A 13155-nucleotide genomic window follows, 5' to 3' on the forward strand; every position below is an offset into this window, starting at 1 on the left:
GTCCTATAGTTATGTAAACCAGAACTGCTTTTAAACATGTGGGGTTCATTTTATTGCCATTCATTTCCATTTAAATGACTAGGGGACAGGAAAACTATGTCGCCAGCCAACTATCAGTGGCGGTGAGATTGCTGTGTGGGGTCACATCTCAAAAACCGCCAGGAGCTTGGGAAAGAGTGACGACAACGCCCACGATGAGCGAGGGGGAGGCTTACAGCCGCCTCCTCACCTGCGCAAGCGGTTCACGGGCTCTCCGCAGCCACAGCTCGGCGTCCCGGGGAACGTTTGGGGGCGCCCACGATGAGCGAGGGGGAGGCTTACAGCAGCCTCCTCACCTGAGCACGGGGTTCACGGGCTCTCTGCAGCCACAGCTCGGCGTCCCGGGGAACGTTTGGGGGCGCCCACGATGAGCGAGGGGGAGGCTTACAGCCGCCTCCTCAACCTGCGCACGCGGTTCACCGGCTCTCTGCAGCCACAGCGCGGCATCCCGGGGAACGTTTGGGGGCGTAAAAGGACCTCTGGTCGTCAGGGTGAGTGGGGGGCGAGGACTGATATGGAATACGGGGTCCAAGGGATCCAGACTTTTCTTCCTCAAAGAACAAAGGACGTTCCTATATTCTGAGAGCTTTTGAAATGTTCCCGTGGATGTCCGGGAAGGTGGCAAACGTGTTTATAATCTTATGAGCCTAGAATCTAACCACCCTTCACAGACAAGTCTAAATTATCTCTTCACACTTTTAACCACTCAATTCTCCAGAAGCACAATATCTGTATAAACTGATGTAAACTTTTACTGTGGTTCATAACTTTACTGAGTCAGTCATTCACTGTTTTGGAAAACCTCAGTATTTTCCAGATGCAACAACCAACACAATAAACCTTCATTAGTTGTGTAAATATGTCTAAATAGATAATTCTATATCTAAGTGTAAATATTTGACAATTACATTTTGTCTCCTAGCATGGTCAAGACTAAATGTTCCTGTATTAAAATCTGTGTCATATTATTATTGCTCTAAAGCACAGTAGTGTTCTCTTATTTCTCATATTATAATTATGATATTACATCTTAAAATTATATGGTACAAAGCTCATATTAGCTATGAACTTTACTTCGTAAGAGTAAAAGAGATAGTATGAAATATTCGCTATAAAAATGACATTGGTTTGGGTAGTGTTAAGAACCACTGGTGTAATAGAAGCTTATAATAATGAACTAGTATCAGCACAAATATTTCATGCATCTCCATGTATTTTACTAACGATTCCTGACACACATGAACTGTAGTGTAAACAGGATGTTTGTGAATTCCTCCTGACTGGAAGAAGACTTGTTTTCAAGATTATACCATAAGTGAAAGTACAAGTCGCTCAGTTGTGTCCGACTCTTTGTGACTCCATGGATATTCCATGGAATTCTCTAGGCCAGAATACTGGAGTGGGTAGCCTTTCCTTGCTCCAAGGGATCTTCCCAACCCAGGGATTGAACCCAGGTCTCCCGCATTGCAGGCAGATTCTTTACCAGCTGAGCCACAAGGGAAGCCCATATACCCCCATAAATTAGGGAGGTACCAATTTAACACAAGTTCATTAAGCATCTCTAAAGTGCAAGGCACTTTTCTGAATAATAAGCAGATCACATCTTCCTCACTTCCAGGTCTTATCTTAACTGTGGTCAAGCTAGTCTTGAGGATCTCATCAAAAACCAGATGAATCAGATGAAGGTTACTCGATTTTATTTTCCAAGTTTGGACATCCATTCTATCCTCACTGCAACAAGCCTTTCTCATTAAAACATTTTTATTTTGCAAATATTTATCTGCAAACATCTGTCCTTTCCCTCCCTTTTCTAGGAGAGCTCTGGGTATGTACTTGACTCCATAATAAAGATTTTGATTTGTAGAGGCATCCAGGATGTAAAACATCACCAGACTGCAAACCCAAAGTGCTACAAAAGTTGTAAGACATTGGAGATCATTTCCTAAATTATTGACAACTGTATTGTTTGAAAGACTCACAAGTGAAAGGTGCATATTTAAGGAGAAAGACGGCTGATGTGGAAACTCTCAACGCTCTGACCTATCAGTCGGTATGCAACTCTATCTCCATAGAACACCTTTGAAATCAACAAGAACTCTGCTGGCTTCAGGAGACAGGAGCGCGCCTGCAAGAGTAACGTGTGCACCGCGGGTGCCCCGTCTCCCCCAGGGGGACTCCACGCCACAGGTCTGACGACAAAGTCAGGCACCTACTCTTCCCCTTCTAACATGTAACTGATGAGACGTGCTCTTTTTCAAAGGGAATGACAAAACTGTACAAATTCAGGCTTCAGGCCCATGGGTCTTCTCTCAAATTACCACGCACATCCAACATTTATGCACATATAAGCAGGACATTGATATAACTAACAAGCTGAAATAAAGATGGACTCTTGTTACCATTGCAATGGTTCATTTTACATGTCAACTTGACTGCCCTTAGGGATGGATACCCAGACAGCTGGAAGAACATTCTTTCTGGGTGAGTCTGTGCGTGTGTGCCTGGAAATGACTGGCATTTGATCTGGTAGCTGGCGTGAAGAGCCACTCTCACCAATCCACCGGGCCCTCGAGTGGAACAGAAAGGTAAGGGGAGGGCAAGTTCTTCCCTCGTCTTGAGCTGGAAGGTCACCGACATGCCAAGACACGGCAGCTCCTGCTCGCAGACCTTCAGACCCCCAAGACTTAAACCAGCAGCCCGCTGGCGCTCAGGACTTTGGACTTGGACTGAAGCATGTCACTGGCTTCCCTGGTTCTCCAGCTTCCAGATAGCAGATTGTGGAGCATCTCAGCTGTCATAGTGGCTCAGATGGTAAAGAATCTGCCTGTGATGCAGGAGACCCAGGTGCCATCTCTGGGTTGGGAAGACAACCTGGAGAAGGAAATGGTAACCCACTCCAGTATTCTTGCCTGGAGAATTCCATGGACAGGAGTCTGGTGGGCTCATGGGGTTGAGTTCATGGGGTCAAGTTCACGTGGTCGAAAAGTGCTGGACATGACTGAGCGACTAACACTTTTCACTTTCAGCTGGCATAAGTGCATGAAGCAACTGCTATCATAAATCTCCTCTTATAACTACATTTATATCTATATCTGTATCTATTACTATATGTTGCTGTTGCTGAGTCACTAAATCATGTCCGACTCTTTGGGCCCCAGTGGACTACAGAACACCAGGTTCCTCTGGCTATCTCCCTGAGTTTGCTCAAAGTCAGGTCCATTGAGTCAGGGATGTTATTATCCTCTGCCGCCCCTTTCTCCTGCCTTCAGTCTTTCCCAGGATCAGGGTCTTTTCCAATGAGTCGGCTCTTCGCATTAGCTGACCAGAGTATTGGAGCTCTTAAGAGTCTATATATCTATATCTACTTCTATATCCCATTGGTTCTCTTTCCCTAGAGAACCCTGACTTATACCTCTACTTTGCAAAAATAAACCTGACTTTTGATGGGACACTTTGAAAGGTGAAATATTAAAACACACAAAAATGTTTTCTGATTTCTTAACTGCAGCATCTGGTGTGTCAGCCACACCATGGTAAAGCCTCACCCTGCTTTGTCTGTTACAGTGTTTATAGCTCTGGATTTTCATTTGAAAGACTTGTCTATCGTAATTGTACATCCCCACCCAGAAATACGAGGTCTCTGACAATAAGGATTTTGTCTATCACATTAAATTATATGTCTCCAATGCCTACTCGCAATGCTTGATATAGAGCAAGAAGTATTTGGTGAATAAATGACCAAATGTTGCCTTATCTTACAGATCAGTAATTTCAAGCTGAAGGGCAACTATAGAGTAAGAGGGGGAGATGCAGATAAATAGAAGAATTTGTGGGCTGTTAAATACTGTGAGTCTATCTTCTGAGATGGTAGCCCTAGGTTATTGTGTCTGATGGAAACTTACAGCTTTTGGAACTTTCTAGGCTTTCCAAAGTCCTCACAATATGTGGGAGACTGATTGAAATCAGTGTGCCTTGCACCTGCGGTAATTTTTAATAGCAACAGAATATAAAGCACTTTTCCCTTCATCCTCCCCTAACGACTCTGGTTCTAGGGACAGGACTTGGCAGAAGTGAGCCACACAAGACCGAGCGTCTTCTTGGACTGACCCTAAGGACTAGATTGTTTCAGAGGCCTCGTGGTTGAGGGCATGAGGAAAGTCGTGCAAGGTCAGAGAAGGTCCCTGAGACAATGAGAAAGTCCCCGTTTCCCCTCATGCCTGTCCTGAAAGCGGGGTTTCATGTTCTGGATGCAGAGAGTTGCGGAGGGAGCAATTCTCGCTGCTGTATGTGCGTTCAGATGGGGAAATCGGTTTAGTCTGGAAAGTCATCCTTTGAATGTTTTTGCTTTTATTCAAATCCGTCTTAGAAATGCCCCTTGCTATGCCTTCACCTGACACAATACCCTTGGATGTTGACTAGTTTGCCTAATATGGGACTTTAGAAATGTTAAGCTTCTCCACAGTACTGGTTGAGAATGGCCAGCTAAAATTTTATTGGCTTGGCTTAATTTATACTTAGAGCTAAGACAGTTTATGATTTCAATTCATAAATGACTCTGTTTCAGGATACAAATAATAAGAGCAGAGTGGTTTATCCAGAGAGGTGAGTATTTTATTACACATGATGATGTTCTATTATTATTTATGGTATAAAAATTAAAAGAAGGATCTTTGGAGAAGGAAAAGATCTCATTTTATAAAATTATTTTATGAGAAAGGAGTATTATGTTTAAACTCTGAACTAGATGTTCTTGCGGTATAAAGTGAAGGATAGTCAAACATCACAATCCTGTACTAATTGGGGTCCAGGTAAATTACAAAACTATTTCAATGAAATGCAATTTCCGTGCTGTCAAGTCCTTTAATAAATAGATAAGATGCTCCTTGGGAAAATGCATTTACACAGAATAGCTACTTTTCTTTGAATAGAAAACACAAGTCAATGTCATTCTAGCTAAGTCACATTATTATGAACTACAAATTAGTGAATTCCAAGTAAATCAGATTTTAGTGTGTATTTAAAGTTTTCAATATCTTTAAGTAAGGATTTTTTTGGAAAAAATGCAGTAGTTAGCATATGACTCCTTCAAACTATTGGTGCTTGAAACCAAATTGTTCAAATTTGACTTTCCTGCTCAGTAAATAATAATTTAGAGTTTGGTTCATTCTGTGACTGCAGTCAAGATGTTTTATATTTTAAGTGTCCTGATACATGTTAAATTTTCCCTTTAAATATATACAACTAAGCATCATATATCAAGACTGCCCAAATGTTTAATATTATCTGTACTAATAAAGTAAATTTATCTAATCCAGACCTCTATGTGGAAAATAAAGCATTAAAAGTGAACTGTTAAATGAACTATCGCAAGAATCTTTTCTTTAATTCACCGATTAATTGTACATGGAAAAGATCACTCCTTTATAACTCTCAATACGTCATCTCGGAAATTTCTCTGCTGTTGGTACTCCCTAAAGGGAGGCTAAATAACCAAGCTTCTCTTCCTGGTGGATCCATTGGAAATATGATGCTGTATAAACCCCCAGCAAACAGCTATAAATCTAGCTAACATTCACTGTGTCTGTGAAGATGGAATGATTCTCCCCAGACAAGCTTTGGAAAATAATGTATTGATTTCTGATAGCAATTTATTGTTCTTTGCAATCAACTGTGTTTATACTGTGGCCTTACATTATAGCCCTTCCTCTTCCATTCTTAGTCTTTGGAATATGAAATCAGAGAGCCAGAAAGCTTCAAAGAGGTCACCTCAAAAATCCATGAAATGGAGATGAATTTTTTGAGTCATACAATTTCTACTCGCTCTGGTCTTATTTTAGTAGTCATAGCAAATGACACAGCATTATCTAACCTTGGGCTTCCACCCAAAGTACCTCTAACCCATTTAAAGCAAAGAGCAATTACAAAGTCCCTAAAACTCAGGTCTCCACTCCCCCCAAAATACTGAATCCCAATGCCACCCAAGCGTGTGCTTGGAGGTTTTGACACTGTACGTGTCTTATAAACGTGTGTGCCCAGTTTCTCAGTCGTGTCTGACGCTTTGTGACCCCGTGGCCTGTAGCCCACCAGGCTCTTCTGTCCGTGGGATTCTCCAGCCAAGAACACTGTAGGGGTTGCCATTTCCTTCTCCAGGGGATCTTCTTGACCCAGGGATCGAACCTGTGTCTCTTATGTTTCCTGCATTGGCAGGCGGGTTCTTTACCACCAGTGCCACTTGGGAAGCCATACGAATTTGATGTGAGTCTTCATCAAAAAAAAAAGAGTAAAATAGGGACTTCCCTGGTGGTCAGGTGGTTAAGAATCTGTCTTGGGATATAGCAGACACCAGTTCGATCCTTGGTTGGGAATTAAGATCCCACAAGCTTCAGAGCAACCAAGCCTGTGTACTGCAATTACTGAGCCCCACAAGTAAGGACAAATAAGCCAAATGAATAAGTAAATACTCTTTAAAGGAATAAAATATTAATAATAAGCTCTACGAGTTCTCTTTGTTCTGACAGGGATCAGTAGGAATTATTCTAACATCCTTATCCATCAATGGGCACGAGCATTCAAAACCTGGAAACCACTGTCCTCTGCAAGCTGAGGTCATACAATGAGAACGTCTTCTTCCAGACACAGTTCGGGATTGTTTCCTTCCTTGCTCTTTCAGTCTCGATTCCATAAAGCAGAGCCTGCTCAGGGGATTCAGGCACAAGTTTACTGAGAAAAATATTGAAGCACACATTCTTCTCCACTAAAGTTGGAATAATGTAGATGGCGGGCTTCTGGGCATCCGTCTTGCCATTAGTAGAACCTGAGCATGAAATTAGCACAGAAAAAACTGGAGAGACCTGGCCCCCTGACATTGTTGACTCCCTAAAACCCAAATTTAACGTGGGCTGTTTTCATTATGTGGTGGTCTAGTTGCTAAGTCGTGTCCAACTCTTGAGAGTCAATAGACTGTCGCCTGCCAGACTCCTCTGTCCATGGAATTCTCCAGGCAAGAATACTGGAGTGGGTAGCTATTCCCTTCTCCAGGGCATCTTCCCAACTCAGTGATTGAGACCTTGTCTCCTGCATTGCAGGCAGATTCTTTAAAGACTGAGCTATGAGGGAAGCCCCAAAACCATCTAACCATAAGCAGCTCGTCCGGGATTTAAACCCAGGATCTTTCGCACCCAAAGCGAGAATCATTCCACTTGACCAACAAGCCACCTCTAGGTGAGAGCTATTGGACTTCCCTGGAGCTGGGAAAGAATCTGCCTGCAATGCAGGAGACCCTGGTTCAATTCCTGGGTCGGGAAGATCCCCTGGAGAAGGGATAGGCTACCCACTCCAGCATTCTTGGGCTTCTCTGGTGGCTGGGCTGGTAAAGAATCTGCCTGCAATGCTGGAGACCTGGGTTTGATCCCTGGGTTGGTAAGATCCCCTGGAGAAGGGAATGGCTACCCACTCCAGTATTCTGGTGTGGAGAATCCCATGGACTGTAGTTTCATTATATATACTTAAAACTGATTTTCTCTGTTTTGCGTAAGTTAATTAGCATAAGAATTTCTATCATGGAGAATCAAAAGTTTTCACTTATGGAAATGTCAGGCTTACTCCTTGAGACTACCAGGCTCAAGAATATTGAAGAGTCATCGAAACTTCTGTGAACTTACACTCATTTGCCCTCTGGGAAATTCTCCCTTCTGTCCTCCAGGTCTTTTGCTGTAACACAGCTAAAGATATCCCTGATTATGGACTGCTGGTTATACATTCTGGTTCGTGCATATAAATATTTTAGGAAAAAGTAAAGCTTTAAAAGAAATCCACTGATGAGAACCATATCAACAGAAGAGAAGGTATTGAAAGCAGGATAAACGATGGTGGCATTTAAGCAACGAGATGGTGAGCCCAAAGTGAAGGAAGTTGTCACTTCTTTTCTGCCCACGACTTTCTTGATGAATCGTCTCAAACCTGGCGCACATCCTGCAGTTTACAACAGCTCCTACTCACCATTATCTTACGTATCAACCGTTTCGATTCAGACCAGACATGTACCCTGTATGGATTTGCTTGATATCCCTGACTTTTAACATGTTTCTTGCCTGTAAGTAAAACTGGAAACGAGAGCTTCTTGATGGGATCTTTTATATCGATAGTTGTTTATAAACTAAAACAGAAGTAATGGTTTCAAGCTGAAGCTTTACCAGTCACAAAATAAATATTAAGCCATCTACTAACTCTCATAGATGTATGTATTTGGGGAAAAGAAAATTCAGACAAATTAAAGCGCCGTATCAGTAATTCACAGTGATTGAGGCAGAGATAAAGCTGGGTGCGAGACTCCCGCTCGCTTGCTAAGTGGTATCCAACTCTTTGCAACCCCGCGGACCCACAGCCCACCAGACGCCTCTGCCCGCGGGATTCCCAGGCACGAACACTGGAGCGGGTTGCTGCGGGGAGAGAGATTTAGACGGCGTGTTCAGGCTCTCTCAGCCCACGTTTTGTAAATAATAATGTAACCACTGGGATCCCATGGCGCTGTGCATGTGCTCACGAGGTCCCTGCTTGGTCGCGGGCTACTTTGTGCGGTAGTCCTACGCGAGCTCCGCCTGGAAGGCAGCGGCTTCCCCGCTGCGCCCCGGGCGGTGTCCATGGGCTCAGCCCGAGCGGAGAGAACGCGGCGCGGCTGCCGCCCCGGCCGGGAGGGCAGAGGAGCGCGCGGCTCCAGCGGCCCCTCCGGCCCCGAGCGCCGTGCCCGCCCCGGGGATCAGGGACAGCGCGGGCAGGGAGGACAGGAGACGGTTGTCACTTCCTCCTCCGGGGGATCTTCCCAATCCAGGGTTCAGAACTGCGTCTCCTATGTCTCTTACACTGGCGTGCCACTTGGGAAGCCCATCCTTGCTCATATATTATCATCTCTATATCTTTTATATAGATCTTTCAAATCAAGTGATATTCTATCAGCTAGTCTATCCTCCTGTGAACTTTGTCTCTGAAAAAGTTCAATCCTTTGGCCTAGTATCTCCACACCTAAGACTATATCCCAGGTAATATTAGTGATAATGGTGATACTCACAAACATTTAAGTATAAGAACACTCTTTCAGGATTGCTTAAAAGCCTTTATAAAATGATGCCTAGCAAAAGGGAATTTTTAAAAAACTTATGGCGAATTCTATGTAATGGACAGTCACACAGCCATGAGAAATCATATTTATAAACAAATGATAATGACTTGAGATGGAGTGATGGCTCCACATACTAGTCTGCTTGGTGTCTGTATATTTAACTACCCAAAGCCACATGGAAGGAAAAACAGCCAACTAATCCAAAAGGCTAATAAGGAGATAAAGATATGACTCTGTGCTTGGAGAGGCTGTTTTTATTTTCTCAGAGGCCAGAGGATGGAAAGATGTTAGATTAGGAGACACAAGTTCTATAGAAGCTGGATTCCTGGGCAGACCATGTGTCCTAGAAGTGGGAGGGAGAAGGCAAGAATATTCCATTGCAGGATGCAGGGAGAGGAGTTAAGACTGCGTTACTACCGTTAGTCATCACTTGAAGGGCCGCCATCCAGCAGCCTCGTGTGCTCTTCAACTTCCCAGGGGAGAGGAACGGGGAGATGGACTGATCGGGAGGGATGAGAAGGGGTCCTTGCTATCTTGGACAAGGCAGAACTTGGTAGAACGAGCAGGAAATAGCCACAATTATGATGGCAGTGGATGAATCACGTAGTAAAACCTTTTTAAAAGATACAATATGTGGCCATTCTGAGATGTCTTCTTTCCTTCCATGACTATTTCGCAGGCACCTGTTATCTGCCAGGTTCCCTACCAGGTGCCGGCTGTGCACCATGGACATGGTGGGTTTCTGCCCTCAGGAGGCTGTGTGCTCATGGAGGGACACGCAGGTCAGAGCAGATAGGACACGGGAGAGCATGATGGGATCACACCGGGGCTGTGCTTTTCTGGATAGAAATATACCACCATTCATATGAACGGTTTCATGAAGAATTTTGAGTTTTACTGGTCTAGCACGTAAGCCAGTCTTCAAGAAATGCCTGGAGATGGGGCTGATGGATAGCTTCTGGTTTGATTTCTTTAAAAAATGTATGTTGAAACTGGGGGAAAGGATTCTCTCATCAAGTGTCTGAGTACGCAGGTCTCAGTGATGATATATTGATATCTGGTGTGTTGGAGTCCGTTTTGAAATGTATTAGTAATAACTAGTAACTGATAGAGAGCACCAACAGGCTTCTCTGGTGGCTCTGATGGTAAAGAATCTGTTTGCGATGCAGGAGACAAGCGTTCAGTCACTGAGTTGGGAGGATGCCCTGGAGAAGGGAATGGCTATGCACTCCAGTATTCTTGCCTGGAAAATTCCAGGGACAGAGAAGCCTGGCAAGCTACAGTCCATGGGGTTGCAAAGAGTCGGATGTGACTGAGTGAGTGACTAACACTTTCACTTTTCACAGAGAGTACCAAAGATTTTAAAAATCCTTAAAAAAAAAAACATAGCAAATCATATTCAAATGAAATAATGGCTTGCATCATGATACCTAAGAGAGGAAAGATTGGCAGGCGCGGGTAACCCGTTGAACCCCATTCGTGATGGGGATCGGGGATTGCAATTATTCCCCATGAACGAGGAATTCCCAGTAAGTGCGGGTCATAAGCTTGTGTTGATTAAGTCCCTGCCCTTTGTACACACCGTCCGTCGCTACTACCGATTGGATGGTTTAGTGAGGCCCTCGGATCGGCCCCGCCGGGGTCGGCCCACGGCCCTGGCGGAGCGCTGAGAAGACGGTCGAACTTGACTATCTAGAGGAAGTAAAAGTCGTAACAAGGTTTCCGTAGGTGAACCTGCGGAAGGATCATTACCGTGGTCGGTGCCGAGAGCGGCGCGGCGGCCTCGCCTCGCCTCGCCTCGCCTCGCCCCGCCCGGCTCGAGAGCCTCTCCTCCACCCGTGCGGCGGGCGCGGGATGGGCAGGAAGGGGAGAGGGGGGAGAGAGACGTCCGGGAGGCGCCCCGCCCCGGGGCCGGGGCCGGTGGCCTTTCCGGGGCTCGGGGGACGAGGGGTCGCGCGAGAAGGTGGGGGGCGGCGTGCGGCGTGTGTCGGGGGTCGGGCGGGAGAGGCGGCTCCCCTCCGCCTGCCCGCCCCGCCCCGCCCCGCCCCGCCCCGCCCCGCCCCGCCCCGCCCCGCCGGCCCCTCCGAGCGCCTCCGTTCCCCGGCCGGAGGGATCCCCCGCCCCCCGGCGCCCGGTGGCGTCGTCTCCGGTGTCCCTCCCTCTCCCGTCCGACCTCCCCGCCACGTCCCTCGAGGTTGGGTCCGAGGGCTCGGCGCGCCCCCACCCCCACCCCCACCCCCACCCCCACCCCCACCCCACGTGCCTTCGCCCCGTGGGCCGGCCACGGCTGCCTTTGCCCCGGTCGCGGATCCTCCGGTCGCGTCTCGGGAGCTGTGCGGCGTGACGGGTGGCGGCTCCCCGCCGCGGGGCCGCTTGCCCGCCCGTCGCCTCCCGCCGCCGGCCCTGGACCGGTCTGCCTCGGCTGGTCGTCGGTCGTCCCGCTGCTCTGGGCCCGCCGCGCGGTCGCCATGCGCCTCCCCGCGCCCTCCGAGCCTCGGGGCTCGCCCCCACTCCTCCCCCCACGCCCCCCGCGGCCGTCTCGTCTCTTCCGGGTCTCTCGCCCTCTCGTCCCCCCTTCCCTCTGTCGCGTCCCCTGCCCGCTCGGTGCTTCCCGTCGGCGCCCCCCCCCCGCCCTCGGTGGCGAGTGGGGGAGAAGGGTGCCTGGGACACGCGGGCGCGGGTAGGGGCACCCCGAGGGTGGAGGGGAGAGGGCGGGGTCCGGGGGAGACGGCCGTAGGGGCGTCGCGAGGTGGTTGACGGGGAGAGGGCTCCGCCCCGTTTCGGGGGGACGTTGGGGTGGTCGTCTGGCGTCGGCGGGGGACCCCCGGGCGGCGGCGTTCGACCGGGGCACGGCGGGACCCCGTGCGTCACGGGCCGGCAGCGCCGAGGCCCGCGGGCGGCCGCGAGGGGGGCCGCGGTGGTGGTCGACGTCGGGGCGGTGGCCCGTGGGGCGCGCCGTGCCCCTCGCCCGCCTCCCCCCTTTCCAGGTACCTAGCGCGTCCCGGCGCGGAGGTTTAAAGACCCCTTGGGGGGGGTCGCCCGTCCGCCTCGGGGTCGCGGCGGTCGGGCCCGCGGGGAGTCGGGAGGTGCCTCCCCCGTCACCCCCAGACTCTGCCGTCCCCCGAGGGGCCGGGGTGGCGCGCCACGGTCACCGCCGCCGCCGCGGCCGTCGGGAGGGGGCCTGCCCGGCGGTCGTCGTGTGGGCGGGCTGTGGCCGTGTGCGGTGCTCTGCGTGCGCCCGACCCCCCGCGTCCCTGGGGGAGGGTGGGGAACCCCCGGGCGCCTGTGGGGTGTCCGAGCCCGCCCTACCGGGTTGGCGCCGGACGCCCCGTCGTGTGAAACCTTTCCCGACCCCTCCGGTCTGCTGTTTTCTGTCTGACTTGGCCGGCCAGAGGCAACCCCCCCGCCCCCACCTCCGGGGAAGGGAAAGCGGGAGGGCTGTGCTGTGCCAGGGGCGGGCCTCCCGCCGAAACGAAACCCTCGAACACCTCGAACGACTCTTAGCGGTGGATCACTTCGCTTGTGCGTCGATGAAGAACGCAGCTAGCTGCGAGAATTAATGTGAATTGCAGGACACATTGATCATCCACACTTCGAACGCACTTGCGGCCCCGGGACGCCTGTCTGAGCGTCGCTTGCCGATCAATCGCCTCTCCCGGTGCCCGTGTCGTGTGCACGCCTCCCCGGGGGTCGCACGGCTGGGGGGTGTCCTCGCAGGGCCGCCGTGCCCTCCGTCCCCCTAAGTGCAGACACGGCGTCCCCCGCCTCCGCGGCCAGGGGGACGCCGCCCGCGAGAGGAGAGAAGGGGACGTGAGCTCGCGCCGAGGCCCCCGGCCTGCCGGGCCTCCGTGATGGGTCCTCCCCTTGGAGAGCTTCCTCGCGCCGCAAGCGGCCTTTGGGGGTCGCTGCCCCTGGGGTGTCGGGGGGGGGGTTGGGGACGGTCTCGCGCCGCGCGGCGGGGGCCCGCGGGGGTGGTGGGGTCGCGTTTTCGGTCCGCCGTC

The 13155-nt window shown here is 49.8% G+C and overlaps 2 long non-coding RNA genes and 1 pseudogene across 2 annotated transcripts in view; 2 read left to right on the top strand and 1 right to left on the bottom strand.

The window, feature by feature from the left end:
- The window catches only part of LOC145505623 (uncharacterized), a 50729-nt gene extending 39029 nt beyond the window's left edge, over positions 1–11700 (bottom strand). Inside the window, exon 1 of the long non-coding RNA XR_014053162.1 lies at positions 11418–11700. This is a non-coding gene — a long non-coding RNA (uncharacterized LOC145505623). The remainder of the gene's footprint in view (positions 1–11417) is intronic.
- LOC145505779 (uncharacterized) lies at positions 286–5400 on the top strand. The gene is made up of 2 exons (XR_014053291.1): positions 286–530; positions 1854–5400. It is a non-coding gene; the product is annotated as an uncharacterized LOC145505779 (long non-coding RNA).
- Positions 11701–12649: 949 nt separating the features above from the next.
- Positions 12650–12788, top strand: LOC145521998 (5.8S ribosomal RNA; annotated as a pseudogene).
- The last annotated feature ends 367 nt before the right edge of the window (positions 12789–13155 follow it).

The sequence above is a fragment of the Giraffa tippelskirchi genome, chromosome 1 (assembly GCF_054371585.1).
Source record: "Giraffa tippelskirchi isolate mGirTip1 chromosome 1, T2T-mGirTip1v1.2.pri, whole genome shotgun sequence".
NCBI classification, from domain to species: domain Eukaryota; kingdom Metazoa; phylum Chordata; class Mammalia; order Artiodactyla; family Giraffidae; genus Giraffa; species Giraffa tippelskirchi.